This window comes from Schistocerca americana, chromosome 7 (assembly GCF_021461395.2).
Source record: "Schistocerca americana isolate TAMUIC-IGC-003095 chromosome 7, iqSchAmer2.1, whole genome shotgun sequence".
Lineage (NCBI taxonomy): Eukaryota > Metazoa > Arthropoda > Insecta > Orthoptera > Acrididae > Schistocerca > Schistocerca americana.
Genome location: NC_060125.1, coordinates 460,240,866 through 460,254,519, shown reverse-complemented (window position 1 = coordinate 460,254,519; position 13,654 = coordinate 460,240,866).

Here is a 13,654-nt window from a genome sequence, read left to right as displayed (position 1 = left end):
GACAAAGGGGAAAGACTCCCAGGAAATCCCTAATAAACGTCTTCGTCCAGCTTTAAATGTACGTCCTATGCCCACGACAGGATGTGATAGAACGGCGGAAAGGCTTTGGTAAGCGTAGGACAATCTCAAGATGAACGTCATTCCGTTTTCATAACCAGGATGGATTATTGTGGATTTCTAAAGAACCATTCAGGCTTAGGTTTCCCAGTAACTAAACACGTGTCTCATCGTCGATGTTCAGTGTACACCAGAAGTGTCGCAAGCAAATATAAGAAAACTGTAAACATTAAGAAAGTTATGAAATAAACCCCACACAGGATATGCTGATAGATTGTAAAGAGAGAACTAGCGTTACACATTCAAACAGTAACTGGAAAGAGCGTTAAGTTCAGTCGATTTTCAGTAATACATGCTGGTTGTATACTCACTGCAAAACAAATATTCGATGAAAACTTGAAAAGTGGCAAACCACACCCTTACTTTAGCTACTCTGTCGGTCAGACTAATATTTATATTTTAAGTCATGTTCCCCGTGTTCCCCAACACCACATTTGGTATGTGTGGCTTATGGCTATATAGGTGAGTTAATTGTGAGAATTTGTGCCCAAGGGGCCATAGTGAAGGCGACGGAGAACAAGGAGAAAGATGGATTATGGGCCACAAATGTTGTGTCCAGCGACCTAGCTGTGCGAGTGATTTGGGGAAGCATCGTTCTGAATTGTACGTGCAGAAGGACTCTGCACTCTGCTCTTCCCACTTGCGGTCTGAGCAGAAACGCCGCGGCTCGCAAAACATTTTACCTGTGCCAGGCGACAGTTCGTCGCGAAGGCAGCCAGATGGTGGTAAGTGGGAGGAGGATACAGTTTAAGGGAGACTGCTGTAATATGAGCGTTTGTGCAGTCATCAGAGTGGCTGGTGCAAGACTGTAACTCCCGTGACGCCAGGAAGTCGGCAGGTTGTTTTAGCGAGCGGAAAGAAAACATATATTTCACAGGCACGACTGTCTGGGAAGCTCAAGAGCTTTCTTTCAGAAATTGGAAATGGTCGGCCGGGAAAGATTACATCTTTTCGTAAATGAGGGATTGCGTTCCCATCTAGGTAGAAGTTTTTTATCGTAACATGGCCATTCTTACTGTGAGGACAACGCCTCCCTAATCTAAAATCTTATCTCAAACAAGAGAGATTTCGAGTCGCTTATTAGCTCCCCTTAGAATATGCAAATCAGGGGCTTGCTCTCCTTGCCTGGGAACCCCGGTGCTGTGGCTGGATTGGCTAACAGGCCAGCAGAACCGTCAAGAGGGGACTTTCAATGATCGGAGGCTAATTCGGCTCCTGTGCGAGGCTTGGTGAAAAGTGCTGATGATTCCTTGCCCTCCGTCTTCTGGTCCTCTCCTGGTAGAGGACTTCAGGTGGGTGAGACTTGTGATGTGGAACTTGTGTAGGACTAAGAGCCAGTGGCAGTTTTCAGCTGTATAGACGGTGGAGCTCCCTACAATCTGAGACATTCATGTGTCACGAGGGTGGACTTATTCATCCTGAGTAGTCCGTCTGACATTTGACAATTCCAGCAAGTGCCGTTGAGTCTGTGGGTCAAACAGGTTGCCCAGACCAGTGAACGGGTGCGCCTCACACTGAAATCTGCCGGGATTTCAGGGCTCTGAAAGGGAAGTTCCTCGCGTTCTAACAACCAGAACGCCAGTCCGCGTAGTTTGCAAGTTTTCGTGGACGCGTCAGAACATTACAGCTGCCGCCGCAGGCCGCCCCTCACCCACAGCGTGCAATTTCTGCTGCCACCTGAATCACGGTGAAAAGGTAGAGTATTGGTGCACCGGTGTAGGGTACTTAAATGATATTGACAGCTCCCTGTTCCCCGTGAACCGTAGTTTGGGTGTACCTGGTCGTTGTTGATTCCAGTTTAACTAATTTGACCTCACAGTGGATTCATGTAAACGAAGTCTGATTGCTTTGTAAAAGGGATTAATTTAGGAGAGAATTGTATTGTTTTCACCGCAGTGAATGTTTTGAAATTAAAGCACCATTCCTTTCCTGATTATATTTGTCACTTTTTTGTTAGATTTATCGGCGCGATTGCAGTTGTAAAAGGGATTAATTTAGGAGGGAATTGTATTGTTTTCACCGCAGTGAATGCTTTTCAATTAAAGCACCATTCCTTTCCTGACTATATTTGTCACTTTTTTGTTAGATTTATCAGCTCGATTGCAGTTATAGAAGATTGAATAAAAACTTGTCATTATTTTTGTAAACATAAAATACACTACTGTTCTCATTCATACTCCCCCAGGCTATTCACTGTTTTTTAATTGTTGTGGTGATACGTGGATTCACCAGCGATTCAGAATGCCTTCGTACTAAATTAATTAATTTGATGATTAATTGGTCTTCTGAAAGTAACCGCAGACTAAGGCAACAGAAGTGCAGTGAGTAAATTCACTAGTTTCATACATAAAAGTTAAGGGTGCAGTTCATGATTTGAAGATCGTTGAGAAGATAATACTTTTCTAAATGTAAAGATAATAACATTTAGCATCACTTGGACATATATTTATGATAAGCAAGCGACCGCTTGCAAACTTATTGCTTTTATCTGTTTTGAAAAGATGTATTGTTGAATATTCGGTGCATGAAAAAGCCGATCTCTGAAATTATGACAACAAGGCTCGCATTTCTCATAATTCAGAAGCTTGTAGTTTTTATCCTACCGAATATAAATGTACTAATGTTATTGTAGAATATATTACTGTAAGTTTACTGTCACCGCACAAACGAGAGTACTTCTGAGATCAACTGCTTTTATTTTCAAAAACATTTTTGTGCTTTCCTCCAAACTAGTATTGATATAAGGTCACTTAGAAAGGAGTAATTCCACTGAAAACTTACATACACTTTCGAAGTCATTTCATAGCTTGTCATATTGTCTTTACGATTGTGATTTCTTAAGTTTGTACCTGCTTTTCTAGAAACCGTACTGAATCCAAATTGCCTGAAATTCCCACAGTGGGAAGTGGGACGCATTTTAGTTGTGACAACGACATTTAATCAAATAACTAGGTGCTAAACATGTTTCGCAAGGATTACAATATTAAACTCTCTTCACTAACGACTATCCTAATAAAATTTAAAATAGAACAAGCACGTAACACTTACCAATGATGTAGATGTCAGAGTGAAGAGTGACAGAGGAAACAGAAACTACTTAAAGAAGAATAACAATTTAATCACATGCTCGTCTAGTAGGCTTAAAAATTACGCGCAGGTCCTCATACAACTCCAAGACGCTACAAGAGAGTTGTTGTGAATCACGGTGTGGTTTACTATCAAAATCTTTTAGTCGTACTTTTATAGAAGAGTCAAAAATGTGTGGCTTCCTCCCATGTATAATTCAGGGGAATGCATTGCAGGTAAAATCAGATAGATTCGAACCCACACGGAGGTATATCAACTGTAGCTCCTACTGCTCACGATTCGATACAGGAGCAGCAATCGGACGGGAAGTTGCGCCATTTAAGGTGACTTTCAGACTAATAATGTGGATGTAGATGCAGAATGTTAAGTCGTTTTACCGGCTTACACATGAATTAATGCGTTATTCTATAAATATTCAGACTTACTACCTAATTTTCCATTGACTAAGATTGCAATGCATTCTTTAAAATTTTATTGCCTAATGCACACCGCGCTAACAGTGTCTTAAAAAAGTGACGGATTACCTTTTGGGTCCGTCCTTTCTGAGAAAACGTTTTCCAAACATCGCACCCTTATCATTAGTAATTACTGATCATAATTTTGTAGTATAATTACTACAAACGAACGAGTGCTTCATTTACTTTCTCTCACGGCTCTCCTTCATTCTGTTATTAGCACTTTCTTCTGTTATACTGAGCCGGCCGCTGTGGGCGAGCGGTTCTAGGCGCTTGAGACCGGAACCGCGCTGGTGCTACGGTCGCAGGTTCGAATCCTACCTCGGGTATGGATGTCTGTGATGTCCTTAGGTTAGTTAGGTTTAAGTAGTTCTAAGTCTAGGGGATTGATGACATCAGATGTTAAGTCCCGTAGTGCTTAGAGCCACTTGAGCCAAATTGTTAAACTAATGTTGCATAACTTACATCTGTCATTTAGCTTCCTTTATTTGTTAGCAAAATATGACCTTCGTGGGCTTTCATCATAGTAATACGTTTCGCTATGAGTTCTCCTTCCAGCATGACCAATTTGTTCGCTCACATTTAATATTTCATCTACAGTTTCTCTTCGTCATTTCGATTTTATAATATCCAGCTTCAAGTTTTAGTGAGTGGTTCTTCCTTTTGCTCAGACAAATCGTTCCTCTATAAAACCTATTACGAATCTCTATACATTCACGGACCCACAAGAGAAAGTCAGGGGGCTGTACACCATTGTCCCCTCTAATACTACCATTGTTTCTGTTACTGTCATCCCTAAACTCTAGTTTTGAACTGCGCATTTCTGAATACTGTAATACCTTAGTAATACATTATATAAGGACTTTTAACTGTTATGTGTACTCCAGTGAGTGAGACAGTTAACACTGTGTACTAAATGCTGATTTAGCTGTATAACACCAGCTCACCAAAGGACAATCAGCTTGGCACTTGGGAAGTAGGCCTAAAGGTGCGTTGTGGCAAGTAATCCTTGAAAATATCGACAAAGAATACGTGCCTCTGGCAAAAATAAAGTAATTTACAGCGTAGGAAAATACATACATTATATAACTGTACCGTTCATATCTGTCACTTCCTGTTCAAGACCTTTGATTGCAACAGATTTACAATTCAGAGTTTCATCACTATGGAAATTTTTGTTCTATATTGAGCATCAGGCTGCCACTTAGTTACTTCAAATTACAGTTACTACAATTAACAAGAGAGGTTGGAGGACCGAATTTGGTTAAGGATTACCGTCAAGCAGACGTCAACGAGCACTAGCTCAGAAGATGTGCTGACAGTGAGACGAAAAGCAGCCGTGACCTGTTGAAGAACTTACTCAATTTTAACGAAACAGGAGAAAAATTAAGCAGTATTGTCGAATGTGGAATCTGCACCCTGGTTCTGCCAAATGTGTGTGCAAGTCCCAACCGTTGAGCCATGTTGCCGAGGGGTGGGAACAGATTCGTAAAAATTACTTAATTTCTTTTGTCAGTTGTATCAAATACACAGTTGTTCGATGTTCACTTCAGCAGTAGGAACGATGACAACGAAGTACTGAAACTGTCCGTCTGCTTTCGCTCATGTCTACACCATACTGGAGAAAATATCAGGAAGTTCTTCATCGAAATTCATTAATCTTAAAATATGTACCATGAGGAAAATTATGGGTATTCTCGTGACATCAGATTTATTGTACCCCTAACTCACTAGACAATCGACACCTTCAAGTCTAATCTATGTTTTGGGCTGTTCTACAGAGCAGTATGTCACAAAAACGAAATTATTCGTTTCTTCAACTCACGACCCAGCTGGCATATTCCAGCTCAACTTAGACACAGAGTTATCCCACATATATATCTGTCACCCCAATATGCATCGTAAAAATTAATATAGAAGCAAAATAAATTCTGTCAGTGATTTGAATGCATAGGTTTCCACGGCAAATGTTAGAACAAAATCCTTTCTATTATTAGACTTCATTGTTTTTGATTCATTAAAAGTACTACACAATCAATGTATATCCATCTGGAGAGAGCTACAGTATAGACGGTCAATGGGCCTGTTGTATTAATTTCCAGTATTTTAAGAGGTGTCCACCTAATACCCGAAAGGATTTTATTAATTAATATGGGATACAACAATCAGAAAGAACCATATTATAAATAATTGGGGAGGGGGGGGGGGCGGGCAGCCGGTGTGGCCGTGCGGTTCTAGGCGCTTCAGTCTGGAACTGCGTGACCGCTACGGTCGCAGGCTAGAATCCTGCCTTGGGCATGGATGTGTGTGATGTCCTTAGGTTCTAGGGGACTGATGACCTCATAAGTTAAGTCCCATAGCGCTCGGAGACATTTTTTTGGGAAGGGGAGGGGGGGTGGGGAGGGAGAAAATGGTCCGTGACTAAATTAGCATTCTATATTTTTTTGAGTCTGTATGATGTCTTTTGCAACAACATCATTACTTCGCCTGTGACGTCCATTACCGTTAAATTAAAAAAACTCCACCCTGGCGAATACGAAAAAATATAATTAATAGGCTTGCACGATGCTGAAGAGTCAGGAACGTTTTGATAATTATTATTAAGGGGCGAACAAAAGGTTTCAGTTCGAAGGCAGTGCAGTCCACGAACTGTTGCCAATCAGGCAAAACAGCATCTAGTCACATATACCCGTTTGGTAAACCTCCGTCACCTAGTGCGAGAATAATTACGTACTTGCATGCTGTACATCATCGTTGACTCTCGAAAGCATTAAGGCCTTTCTTAAAGGTCCGCATGGAGAGAGATCAGGACTATACAGGGAGTTTCCGTACGAGCGTGCAAAAATTTAACAGGACATAGCAGATGCTCCACTGAAAAATTTGAGGTAGAGAACCTGCAGTCGGAAAAGCCAGCTTAAGGGGATAACAGGAATAATAACACAGTACTGTAGTTTTTTATTTCCATTAGTTACACATAACAGCGAATACCATCATTGACACAATGAACGTACGATTTGTACTGTACCTTACAAGATGTGCTAAAGCTGATTGCCATCATGCAAGCATAACACCTGTGAAGAAGAACCTGACACACCTTGACAAATATCCTGGTGTGAAACTTCCTGGCAGATTAAAACTGTGTGCCCGACCGAGACTCGAACTCGGGACCTTTGCCTTTCGCGGGCAAGAGCTCTACCATCTGAGCTACCGAAGCACGACTCACGCCCGGTACTTACAGCTTTACTTCTGCCAGTACGTCGTCTCCTACCTTCCAAACTTTACAGAAGCTCTCCTGCGAAACTTGCAGAACTAGCACTCCTGAAAGAAAGGATATTGCGGAGACATGGCGTAGCCACAGCCTGGGGGATGTTTCCAGAATGAGATTTTCACTCTGCACCGGAGTGTGCGCTGATATGAAACTTCCTGGCAGATTAAAACTGTGTGCCCGACCGAGACTCGAACTCGGGACCTTTGCCTCTCGCGGGCAAGTGATCTACCATCTGAGCCACCGGAGCACGACTCACGCCCTGGTTTGTTTCGAATCGCATCACAGGCAGCTGCAATTCTGGCATCTAATTCCATCTCCATATCCTCTGGGGTTTCATACACAAGTAACTTTAGATATCCCCGTAATAAATAATCAAGGGAATTCAGTTCAGGTGACCTCCAATTCACTGAACCATTAATCAAGCTTGTCCTCCTCATTTCCTTGCAGGAAATAAAGAATGTACATCTAAATTAACTGCACAGTACGTGTTAGTTGTAAATAAGCCGGGAAACACTAATGCTAGACAAAGCGGTAGAGAAGTTTACTCACAAATCTCCTTAAGCTGGTTTCTTCAACCCCAGGTTCCCCACCTCAAATAGTTCAGTGGAGCATTCTCTACGTCCTTTTACTTTTTTGCAGGCTCTAACGGAAACACCCTGTACAGTGGAAGCTCGAATGTCTCCCACTTGAGTTAGTATAACTTGTGGAAAATGGTTCAAATGGCTCTGAGCCCTATGGGACTCAACATCTGAGGTCATCAGTCCCCTAGAACTTAGAACTACTTAAACCTAACTAACCTAAGGACATGGCACACATCCATGCCCGAGGCAGGATTCGAACCTGCGACCGTAGCGGTCGCGCAGTACGAGACTAAAGTGCCTAGAACCGCACAGCCACAACGGCCGGCATAACTAGTGGATTACAATATTTGCGATATGGGGACGTGCGTTGTCATGAACTTGACGCACTATTCTACAACGGCCGTTTTCGACAGAAATTCACCGATGGATGTTTACCGGTGTTTGTCCTTCGACAGTCAAGAAAAGAAACGTGTGTTTCCTATTTGGGCACATTTGGTGATAACGTCGCCATAGTTCACGTTTCCGCGTTTACCGCCCGAATGTGACATTAATCCCTTGCCTGCATGTCGGTGCTTATTATTCACATCAGATTAACGCTGGATTGGGTTGGGTTGCTTTTTGAGGGAAGGAGACCAGACAGCGAGGTCATCGATCTCATCGGATTAGGGAAGGACGGGAAAGGAAGTCGGCTGTGCCCTTTCAAAGGAACCATCCAGGCATTTGCCTGGAGCGATTTAGGGAAATCACAGAAAACCTAAATCAGGATGGCCGAATGCAGGATTGAACCATCGTCCTCCCGAATGCGAGTCCAGTGCGCGCTGCATTGCTGCATTACATGTACGCTGAAGTATCGCCATAAAACGCAAATTTTTTATTGCTCCTTATAATAAAGAGGCATGTACCCTAGCAATTAATTTCATCTCGCTAGGCATTAGAAGGAACCGCTGTCATGTCCATATTTTACCAGCGCTGGACAGATGGAGTAACATTTTATCCGATTTATTTCTATTAGCCAATTTATCCTGTTGTCCCTAATGAAAGCTCAGCAGCTGAAAGCAGAAACCCTTAAAAATGACCACCGCATCGGCCGCGTCACAGAGTGAGACAAAAAGCGGCTCTTACTATGAAAGACGACGGTCCATGTGTTACATTTGTGTGACAAAGGCGACCTCATCAGTAGCGGAATTTACGTTCCGCTCCCATCACGAGCGTGTGGACGACAAACAACATAGGTCGTAAGGCTCGGATTACTCACCAGATCGACGATGGTCTCCAGGGAGGTGGCAGACCAGGGGCGATGGCGTCCTTGGTTGTGAGTGGAGAGAGAGGGGGAGGAGGGGTGGGTGTCCGTGTGGTGTGGGGGAGTGGGCAGGCGTGATTAATTGGCTGGCTCGCGGCACGCAGGAGGGCCGGCGCTCGTGTTCGCAAATTCAGGCTGACCGTCGCCCGTGTTGCCGGCAGCCTGTTAACAGAGCGTAGTCAGGCCTGGGCAAAGAGCGGGCCAGTCCGCGAGCAAGAAGATTAATCAGGCGACCCGGCGAAGCGCGCCGCCGACCGCGAGGCAGCGAAACACTCCGCATCGCGCTTCCCACCGCACACACGACCACACCTTCCCGCGTCTCACTGTTTGCCTCGGCATGTACACCGACGGCGCTCGCTACACGCGGGCAAAAGTCACTGCTGTTTGTTACGGAGATAATCGTCACGTACGGGCAATCGCCAAGGTCTGCCATAAATTAGGGAAAACCACTACCGAAACGTTTCGTCTACGGTGACGAAGCACTGAACTACAGTGTTGTGCTTAGGTGGCACCAAAGTTTTCCGCAGACAGAGGCAGTTTTCAAGATGATGGGGGTAGGTTTCTTTTCAAGTGGTGTCAAGTAAATTGGCCTTGTGATCTGTCACGAATTTACTACACACCCTACAAAGTACACTAGTGGCTATTAAAGTTGCTACACCACGAAGATGACGTGCTACAGACGCGAAATTTAACCGACAGGAAGAAGATGCTGTGATATGCAAATCATTAGCTTTTCAGAACATTCACACAAGGTTGGCGCCGGTGGCGACACCTACAACGTGCTGACATGAGGAAAGTTTCCAACCGATTTCTCATACACAATCAGCAGTTGACCGTCCGCAGCTCGTGGTCGTGCGGTAGCGGTCCCGCTTCCCGCGCCCGGGTTCCCGGGTTCGATTCCCAGCGGGGTCAGGGATTTTCTCTGCCTCGTGATGACTGGGTGTTGTGTGATGTCCTTGGTTAGTTAGGTTCAAGTAGTTCTAAGTTCTCGGGGACTGATGATAATAGGTGTTAAGTCCCGTAGTGCTCAGAGCCATTTGATCATTTTTGAAGCAGCTGACCGGCGTTTCCTGGTGAAATGTTGTTGTGATGTCTCGTGTAAGGAGGAGAAATGCGTACCATGACGTTTCCGACTTTGATAAAGGTCAGAATGTAGCCTATCGCGATTGCGGTTTATCGTATCGCGACATTGCTGTTCGCGTTGGTCGAGATCCAATGACTGTTAGCAGAATATGGAATCGGTGGGTTCAGGAGGGTAATACGGAACACCGTGCTGCATCCCAATGACCTCGCATCACTAGCGGCCGAGATGACAGGCATCTTATCCGCATGGCTGTAACGGATCGTGCAGCTACGTCTCGATCCCTGAGTCAACAGATGGGGACATTTGCAAGACAACAACAATTTGCACGAACAGTCCGACGACGTTTGCAGCAACATGGACTATCAGCTCGGAGACCATGGCTGCGGTTACCCTTGACGCTGCATCACAGACAGGAGCGTCTGCGATGGTGTACTCAACGACGAACCTGGGTGCACGAATGGCAATACGTCGTATTTTCGGATGAATCCAGGTTCTGTGAAATGTGGGGTTTCGCAGCGATCGAATGAAGGGTAGAGCCACGGATCGTAACACATCTGAAATGTAGCGTCCACTGTTCAAAGTGCCGTCAATGCGGACAAGAGGTGACCGAGAAGTGTAACCAGTGACACGCCATACCATCACGCCGGGTGACACGCCAGTATGCCGATGACGAATACACTCTTCAAATGTACGTTCTCCGCGATGTCGCCAAACACGGATGCGACCATTGTGATGCTGTAATCATTATGGTCGCTTCCGTGTTTGGCGACATCGCAGTGAACGCACAATGGAAGCGTGTATTCGTCATCGCCATACTGGCGTATCACCCGGCGTGAAGGAAGGAAATGTGCAAAGAAGGAAACGTGTTGCATCTGTGGTTGCAGTTGAAAGCAAACTATTTCAATCTTTATGCAAATCATCAAAGTGAACCTCAAAGTTACTGAAACTCTGTATAAATTACTTTACTGTGGTGAATATAATCTTCCGCTCTGGCTGTTAAAATACTTTATGTTATTCAATCACTACCGATTTCTAAACAATAGAGATACGTCTTCAGGTGTAAGGTTGTTTAAAATGCCATGTTGCGGCAAAGTGATTGCTTAGAGCGAAGCCGCAGCGTTCATCGGCAAAACGAAAACCGAAAACATGCTAAAAACGATAGTCCTTTTTTCTGTTTTGATGAGCTCTAAGGAACTATTTTCCTGGCAGGAAATATCAATGTTAAACAAATGTGTTGAACCGTGTATTTGACAGTTTGCACAGTACACAGCAAAAGGACGTTAATGATCTGAGAAAATTGTACTCTATAATGGAGTGAAATCCGAAATCTAGATTGTACAGAAGAAAACTACAGTAATATATAGGCAAATGACGATATACTCTTTAAAAATACTGTTTGACCCTGGTTCAACAGCATCAAAAACGTACTGAATCTGAATGATTCGAGGGGATATCTAACAGGAAATTTTTATCAAGAGCTGAAAATAGCTTCTTTCGCCATAGCAAGGTAGTTATCACGACTTTATTTGAAGCTTCCTGGCAGATTAAAACTGTGTGCGGGACCGAGACTCGAACTCTGGACCTTTGCCTTTCCCGGGCAAGGTATATAGCGGGAAGGTAGGAGACGAGGTACTGGCGGAATTCTAGCTGTGAGAACGGGTCGTGAGTCGCGCTCGGGTAGCTCCGTTGGTAGAGTACTTGCCCGCGAAAGGCAAAGGCCCAGAGTTCTAGTCTCGGTCTGGCACACAGTTTTCATCTGCCAGGAACTTTCATATCAGTGCACACTCCTCTGCAGAGCGAAAATCCGATTCTGACAACAATATTTGTTTCTGGCGGAAACTTCTCTGTAACATTAAGAACGCTTCAACACATGGCAAGTCTAATTCCCAAGGCCCATAAAAGATTGGAAAGTGTGGAAAAAACCCAGTGGAAAGCCCGAAACGACTGAAAAAAAAACAGCAGGTGCCTTCTGCATACAGGAAAGGTAAATGAACGGACCAGCATAATTACAGACTAATATCCCCAACATCGCTTTATTGCAGCATTCTTGAACATATTCTGAGTTCGAATATAGTAAATTTCCTTCAAGCAGTAAAGCTTCCGTCCACAAATCAGCACTGATTTTGAGTTCATCGCTCATGCGAAACTCAGTTTGACCATTAGCCTCATGATACCCTATAAAACGTGAATGGAAGGTATTGACACATTCCTACTTTTTCGGACAGCATTTGAGAAGACACCACCCTTCAGACTGTTGACGAAGGTCTGAGCGTACAGTTTGGGTTCCCAGATATGTGAGTGACTAGAAGACTTTTTTAAGTAAAAGAGCCCAGTACGTTGTCCTCGACTTAGAGCGTTCATCAGAGATAAGCGTATCCTCAGGCGTGCTGCAGCCAAGTGTGTTATTACGTACAAACATACATGATCTGACGGGCTGGGTGAATAGCAGTTTATGGCTGTTTGGTGAGGACGCTGTGATATATTGGAAGATGTCTTCGTTTAGTGACTGTAGAATTATACAATGTGACTTAGACATAATTTCTAGTAGATGTGATGAAAGGCAGCTTGCTCTAAATGTAGAAAAATTTAAGTAAAATGGGCCGAATAAGAAATACAGTCCTGTACCGTTCCAGTTGACCATTAGCATGATGTTGCTTGACACATTTATTAAATACGTAGACGTAATGTTTCAAAGTGATATGATACGGAGCAGTTCTAGGCGCTACAGTCTGGAACCGCGCGACCGCTACGGTCGCAGGTTCGAATCCTGTCTCGGGCATGGCTGTGTATGATGTCATTAGGTTAGTTAGGTTTAAGTAGCTCTAAGTTCTAGGGCACTGATGACCTCTGAAGTTAAGTCCCATAGTGCTCAGAGCCATTTGAACCATTTTTGTTATGATATGGATTAAGTAGGTCAAGTTGATAGCAGGAAAGGTGAGTAGTTGACATGTTTTGTAGGAATAATTTTGGAGAATGTAGCTCATCCATAAAGAATACGACGTATAGAAAGCTAGTGCGATACGTTCTTAAGTATTATTCGAGCGTTTCAGATCAAAACCAGGTCAGTTTGAAGGAAGACACTGAAGCAGTTCAGAGACGTGCTGCTGGATCTGTTACTGGTAAGTTCGATCAGCAAGTAAGTACAGGATGATTATAATTAAACTTTTGTGACTTCGGCCAGTGCAGACGGGAAATACTTTATTGTATGGATACCCAAGTTTACAGGAATGAAGTTAAAACTGTTCACTGCACGTACGAAAGACAGGGTTGAAGCATCAGAATGCAGAACAGTTGCAGACAGTCACATTAAAGGAAAAGGGAAAGATCCTCTTTCCGCACAGAGACTGAAGAACACGATTCGGAACTTCGAATTAACTGGAGATTTGTAAATTGCTCCTGGAGAGATCGACGGCTAATTACCCCACAAGACGTCGAAGTTATTGTTGCCATTACTGAGAATGCTGTACGAAATGTGTGATCTTCCAGCAGCGCACGAACTGTGTAACGTCAACTGAACATTCCGTGGTCCACCGTTCGAAAAGTTCTCCGTACATCTGTGACAAGATTGTCTCTGGTCCAGGTCCAGGCTATCATGGATGCAGGTGGTCGTCACACTGAGCAACATTTGTAACCTGTATCGTAACATGGTACGAAATTAACAATTGTTGCCCTCTCGTGCGGGAGTTAAAATGTGTTTCCTTCAATGGTTTACTCATAATTTTTCTTCAGCAAAGCGCTTACAAATGTTTCCACAAAGTTTCA